The sequence below is a fragment of the Chrysoperla carnea genome (assembly GCF_905475395.1).
Source record: "Chrysoperla carnea chromosome X unlocalized genomic scaffold, inChrCarn1.1 SUPER_X_unloc_86, whole genome shotgun sequence".
NCBI classification, from domain to species: Eukaryota; Metazoa; Arthropoda; class Insecta; order Neuroptera; family Chrysopidae; genus Chrysoperla; species Chrysoperla carnea.
Genome location: NW_025408218.1, coordinates 20,001 through 27,500, shown reverse-complemented (window position 1 = coordinate 27,500; position 7,500 = coordinate 20,001). Strand labels below are relative to the sequence as shown.

Genomic DNA, 7,500 nt, shown 5'->3' with positions numbered 1-7,500 from the left:
GAAAAATATATTATGAATTAATTATAAATAAGTTCCAATAAAATAGCCTGATTCCCATTGTGTATTGAAATTTTTTTTTAACCAATTAACTATTAATGTGAATTTGTACAATAAAAATTTTGTATTAATTCTGTAAATTATTATATATATTTGCATTATACAGTATTTAGAAGCATTTAAATGGATAAAAATTTTTTAGAAAATCTACATATGTATCACATGTATTATACCGGTACCCTGTCGCAATATAACATGTACGATTTGTATATAAAATAAAATGAAATTTTTTCCCTAAAATTTTTTAATGAATCCCGAAAAATTCTATATATTTTACCTTTATATAGTATTTAGGACTATTTAAAAGGATAAAATTTTTTTCGAAAATCTACATATGTATCACATGTATTATACCGGTACCCTGTCGCAATATAACATGTACGATTTGTATATAAAATAAAATGAAATTTTTTCCCTAAAATTTTTTAATGAATCCCGAAAAATTCTATATATTTTACCTTTATATAGTATTTAGGACTATTTAAAAGGATAAAATTTTTTTCGAAAATCTACATATGTATCACATGTATTATACCGGTACCCTGTCGCAATATAACATGTACGATTTGTATATAAAATAAAATGAAATTTTTTCCCTAAAATTTTTTAATGAATCCCGAAAAATTCTATATATTTCACCTTTATATAGTATTTAGGACTATTTAAAAGGATAAAATTTTTTCGAAAATCTACATATGTATCACATGTATTATACCGGTACCCTGTCGCAATATAACATGTACGATTTGTATATAAAATAAAATGAAATTTTTTCCCTAAAATTTTTTAATGAATCCCGAAAAATTCTATATATTTTACCTTTATATAGTATTTAGGACCATTTAAAAGGATAAAAATTTTTTCGAAAATCTACATATGTATCACATGTATTATACCGGTACCCTGTCGCAATATAACATGTACGATTTGTATATAAAAAAAAAATATACATTTTTTTCTAAAAATTTGCATTAATTCCAAAAATTTTTTAATAATTTATTATAATTATTAATGTTTATTGAATAATTTATTATAATGCATAAATTTCATTTAATAAAATATGATAAAAGCAAAAAAAAATTTTTTTGGTCCCAAAATAAAAATTTTTAGCTGAAAAAAATTTTTTTTTTAAAATTTTTTTCTTTAAATTTTGATTATTCTGTAAAGTTTATGATGTTTAAAGCCATTTTAAACATTATCATATTTTGAGTTTGAAGCACCGGGTGTAATGTCTTTAATATATATGATGGATAGTGCGTGTAAGTTAATGAGATGAATGTATATCTATGTATAACAGTGTATTAGTGGTATTACGTTCAGCAGTCTCACACATATGATATAGTATGGTATAGTATAAGTTGTTTATTTTTCATACTGTCCGTGTATCATTCAACAAAGGTGGTGTAGAGTTGTATATGGCTTGGTATGACGTTGTTGCAATTCTATGGACACTATGATATTACGGATGCACAGATAGAGGAATAACACTTATCGTATATGTATCATTTATGTATGTTGACTGTGTAATGAATACTAAATATAATAAAATAATACACTTTTTAATAGAATAACATTTGTTTCATGTTTTAGTATGATATTAAATGGTATAGAATAGGTTGTTTATTTTTCATACTGTCCGTGTATCATTCAACAAAGGTGGTGTAGAGTTGTATATGGCTTGGTATGACGTCGTTGCAATTCTATGGACACTATGATATTACGGAATAACAGAAAGAGGAATAAAACTTATTGTATATGTATCATTTATAACGTACTTTTATGTTGACAAGAATGAATGTATATCTATATGAAATAGTGTATTTTGTGGTATTATGTTCAACAGTCTTACATATATGATATAGTATGATATAGTATAATTTGTTTATTTTTCATACTCTAAGTGTATCATTCAACAAAGGTGGTGTAGAGTTGTATATGGCTTGGTATGACGTCGTTGCAATTCTATGGACACCATGATATCACGAAAAAACAGAAAGAAAAATAACAATTATCGTATATGTATCATCTATATTATTATTGTATTTTGACTATGTAATGAATGCCAAATTTAAAAAATATACACTTTCTTAATAGAATAACATTTATTTTAGTATAATATAAAATGATATTGAATATGTTGTTTAATTTTCATACTGTTCGTGTATCATTCAACAAAGGTGGTGTAGGTATGTATATGGCTTGGTATGACGCTTTTGCATGTCTATGGACACCATGATATTACGAAAAAACAGAAAGAAGAATAACACTTTTCAAATATGTATCATTTATATATTTTATTAACATGAACGCAAAATATACAAAATTATATATATATATACTCAAAATATTCTGGATGGTAATCAGTTTGGTTTATTTTGATATTTAATATGTATTTTGGTTTTTTTGCTAGTAATGTTTCGAATATGTATATGCTGTTATTATTTTTTAGGTGTACATTGTATTAAATTGTTATCAATTATTTAATGTATGTATACAAAATAATAGCAAAAACATTTTCAATTATTATATAAAAATTTTTTTTTTTACACATGCATATTTATTAATATATGAAATTTTATCTCAGTTTTAATAAATATGTATTGAAATGAATAATAATACAATCTTATATATATTGATAATAGTCTGGATGGTAATCAGTTTGGATTATTTTGATATTAAATATTGTATTATTATTTTTGTAAAAAAATTAATGAGAATTTTGTAAAAAAACCTCTATATGTATATCTTTTTATATCAATATTTAAAAAAAAATTTTTTTTTATTAAATTATTGATTATAAATAGAATAACATATAAATTTTTTTGTCAAAGCAAGTTCATGGGTTATAAGTTTTAAACTTTACACTCCCATATGAGCACACAATATTTATATAAAAATTATTTTTATAAATAATATTACATTGACTCACCTCATACCAAGCGAGAATATTAAGTGTTATTATAACGTTTTTTATTTAAAATTAACTTTTTAAATAAAATTAAAAAATAAATGACGCTTTCAATCTAGCGACGAGTATGAGAAAATGTTTGAAATATTTTAAGACCCATTTGGTGATGGTCTGACAAAAATCATAATTATTTTTTTTTTTTTTTATTCAATAATATTTATTATGAATAACATGTTATATATTTCTTTTTGTAAAAGCAAAAAAATTATATAAATGACATAATAAAATATATATTTGAAAAAAAAAAAAATTAATAATAATATATATATCTCATATGTTTTTTCTATTAATTTTAAAACAATAGAGATATAAAAAAAAAAAAATTTATATCAGTAATGGGTGAGACCATCTGATATTTAAAATGAAATTGTAATAATATTATTATATATTAATAATTATTGTATGAAAATTTTTTTTCTTATAATAAGAAAACAAAAATATCATGTATATTATTATATATTTAATATTATAAATACAAATAGTTCCCTGGTTGATCCTGCCAGTAGTCATATGCTTGTCTCAAAGATTAAGCCATGCATGTCTCAGTACAAGCCAAATTAAGGTGAAACCGCGAAAGGCTCATTATATCAGTTATGGTTCCTTAGATCGTACCCACATTTACTTGGATAACTGTGGTAATTCTAGAGCTAATACATGCAAACAGAGTTCCGACCAGAGATGGAAGGAATGCTTTTATTAGATCAAAACCAATCGGTGTAAATTTTAATTTGCATCGTTTAATTTGGTGACTCTGAATAACTTTAAGCTGATCGCACGGTCTCGTACCGGCGACGCATCTTTCAAATGTCTGCCTTATCAACTGTCGATGGTAGGTTCTGCGCCTACCATGGTTGTAACGGGTAACGGGGAATCAGGGTTCGATTCCGGAGAGGGAGCCTGAGAAACGGCTACCACATCCAAGGAAGGCAGCAGGCGCGCAAATTACCCACTCCCGGCACGGGGAGGTAGTGACGAAAAATAACGATACGGGACTCATCCGAGGCCCCGTAATCGGAATGAGTACACTTTAAATCCTTTAACGAGGATCCATTGGAGGGCAAGTCTGGTGCCAGCAGCCGCGGTAATTCCAGCTCCAATAGCGTATATTAAAGTTGTTGCGGTTAAAAAGCTCGTAGTCGAATCTGTGTCCTACACTGTTGGTTCAATGCTCGCATTGTTTAACTAGCATGTTATGTGGGACGTCCTACCGGTGGGTGGTACAGATTATGTATAAAGTATATTTTAGTGTTATTATTTATTTAATGCATTATATATATTTTTATTATGTAATTTGTCGTAAGTGTTTAACCGTTAAGAGCGGTGGCAGCCCCCAATTGCAATCCCGTCGCGGTGCTCTTAATTGAGTGTCGAGGTGGGCCGGTACGTTTACTTTGAACAAATTAGAGTGCTTAAGGCAGGCTCAAATTTTGCCTGAATATTGTGTGCATGGAATAATGGAATAGGACCTCGGTTCTATTTTGTTGGTTTTCGGAACTCCGAGGTAATGATTAATACGGACAGATGGGGGCATTCGTATTGCGACGTTAGAGGTGAAATTCTTGGATCGTCGCAAGACGGACAGAAGCGAAAGCATTTGCCAAAAATGTTTTGATTGATCAAGAACGAAAGTTAGAGGTTCGAAGGCGATCAGATACCGCCCTAGTTCTAACCATAAACGATGCCAGCTAGCGATCCGCCGAAGTTCCTCCGATGACTCGGCGGGCAGCTTCCGGGAAACCAAAGCTTTTGGGTTCCGGGGGAAGTATGGTTGCAAAGCTGAAACTTAAAGGAATTGACGGAAGGGCACCACCAGGAGTGGAGCCTGCGGCTTAATTTGACTCAACACGGGAAACCTCACCAGGCCCGGACACCGGAAGGATTGACAGATTGAGAGCTCTTTCTTGATTCGGTGGGTGGTGGTGCATGGCCGTTCTTAGTTGGTGGAGCGATTTGTCTGGTTAATTCCGATAACGAACGAGACTCTAGCCTGCTAAATAGACGTTCTTTACCGGCATCTCAAGGCCCATCGGCTGTTTGTTTCCCATTTCATTCATTTTCATGTGTGTTATGTATTGTATTTATATATGCATGTATTTTTGAGATTTAACGATCAAGATTATATTTTGTATATATTGTGCTTTATGTTGCATATGTTATGGTGTATGGGTACGCAGTTTTTTGATGTGGTTTTTACTGCCGGCGTACAAATAATTCTTCTTAGAGGGACAGGCGGCATTCTAGCCGCACGAGATTGAGCAATAACAGGTCTGTGATGCCCTTAGATGTTCTGGGCCGCACGCGCGCTACACTGAAGGAATCAGCGTGTCCTCCCAGGCCGAAAGGTCCGGGTAACCCGCTGAACCTCCTTCGTGCTAGGGATTGGGGCTTGCAATTGTTCCCCATGAACGAGGAATTCCCAGTAAGCGCGAGTCATAAGCTCGCGTTGATTACGTCCCTGCCCTTTGTACACACCGCCCGTCGCTACTACCGATTGAATGATTTAGTGAGGTCTTCGGACTGGTACGCGGCAATATTTCTGATATTGCCGATGTTGCTGGGAAGATGACCAAACTTGATCATTTAGAGGAAGTAAAAGTCGTAACAAGGTTTCCGTAGGTGAACCTGCGGAAGGATCATTAACGATATATATAAAATATATTTATTTATATTTTTTGTATTGTTTTTAAATATTCCAAAAAATAAAAATATTATTGATAAGAAATATTTTTTTTAACAAAATAACATATTAATATGTAATTTTCTCAAAATATATAATAGTAATTATGTGTTAAAAGAGATTTATTTTGGTTATGATATCATATTAAAGTAATACGCCAAACTTTTTTTATACACATAATATATCTATACATATAATATAGAGAATATTATATAAATATTAATAATATATTTGTTACATATAAAATATTTTTATATTCAATATTATTATTATTATTAAACAATAATTATTAATAAAATCTATAAATAATTTCTCTTATAAAAAAGTGAAATTAAAAATAGAATATATTGAAATTATTTGTTTATATGTATATAATCTCTATTAAGAAAAATAAAATAAGATTATAATTGATATAATCTATATTTTTATTTTTCTATGTTATATAATAAAAATAAAGAAAACACAAGATAAAATTTTTTTAAAGAATAAAATTTATTTCAAATTTAAATTTCTTTATGTTTTGTCTTGATATTTCTTTTTTTTTTATTAAAAGTTATTATGTTAAAAAACAAACCCATTTGTTTTGTACCATATTAATATTATATATATTTTTATGTAGAAAATAATTTATAAAAAAAAAATAAATACATTTCTATAAAATATACCAAATATTAATTATTATATCTAGCTAGCACTAACAAAAATATCAAAAATGTTATGTATATATTTATTAATACCATAATATCTTTAATTTATATATATATATATTTAAAATAAAATATATAATTTATATTCTAGAAAAATTTTTTTATTTTAAAAGAATTTATAAAGATATATAAATTAATAATTTTATTTTTTATATTAAAAATAAAGATTATTATTAATAATAATACTTACATTTAAAATTTAAAAAGATTACCCTGGACGGTGGATCACTTGGCTCGTGGGTCGATGAAGAACGCAGCTAATTGCGCGTCAACTTGTGAACTGCAGGACACATGAACATTGACATTTCGAACGCACATTGCGGTCCTTGGATACTGTTCCCGGACCACATCTGGCTGAGGGTCGTATACATTATATTAATATAATAAAAGATTATTTTACATAAAATTTTTTTTATGAAAAAGAAATTTATCAATAATTAAAAAAGAAAATTTATTTTTTCATATTTAATTAAATTGATAAATAAAATTTTTATAAAAGAAATGTAAAATTATTTATATATGAATGTTTTACGCCAAATATAAGAAAAAAATAAATATAAAATGTTTTTAATAGCATTTAAAATTTATATATTTTTTATTATTTGTCGACATTTTTAAATTAATATATCAATATTATTTTTTATCATTTATATATAATATTATAAAACTTTATGTTAATAATAATATTAATAATAAATGATATTAATAATATATTTTTAAAATATTAAATAAAGAAGAATAAACAAAAATATTATATATTAATATTTTGTTATGGAATATTTTATTTGTAATAAAATTTTCAATATACTCGAAAAAAATTAATATATATAATTATTTATTTTTTATTTTCTTCTCTTTAGATAAATATAAAAATAATATTATATAATAATATTAAAAAAATTTGAGTATGAATAATTAAGAAAATTGTTTACTTATAAAATATAACAAAAACATAATATATAAAAAAAATTTTTGTTTTAATACTTCTAAAAACTTTTACGACCTCAGAGTAGGTGAGATTACCCGCTGAATTTAAGCATATTATTAAGCGGAGGAAAAGAAACTAACTAGGATTCCCTTAGTAGCGGCGA

At 27.1% G+C, this 7,500-nt stretch overlaps 3 non-coding genes across 3 annotated transcripts in view; all 3 read left to right on the top strand.

Moving 5' to 3' along the window:
- The first annotated feature begins 3,508 nt into the window (after positions 1–3,508).
- LOC123304735 lies at positions 3,509–5,664 on the top strand. Its single transcript, XR_006536724.1, has one exon. It is a non-coding gene; the product is annotated as a small subunit ribosomal RNA (ribosomal RNA).
- Positions 5,665–6,618: 954 nt separating this feature from the next.
- On the top strand, positions 6,619–6,773 carry LOC123304734. The gene has a single exon (XR_006536723.1). It is a non-coding gene; the product is annotated as a 5.8S ribosomal RNA (ribosomal RNA).
- Positions 6,774–7,408: 635 nt separating this feature from the next.
- Positions 7,409–7,500, top strand: part of LOC123304737 — a 4,578-nt gene continuing 4,486 nt past the window's right edge. Inside the window, exon 1 of the ribosomal RNA XR_006536726.1 lies at positions 7,409–7,500. This exon is cut by the window's right edge and continues 4,486 nt beyond it. This is a non-coding gene — a ribosomal RNA (large subunit ribosomal RNA).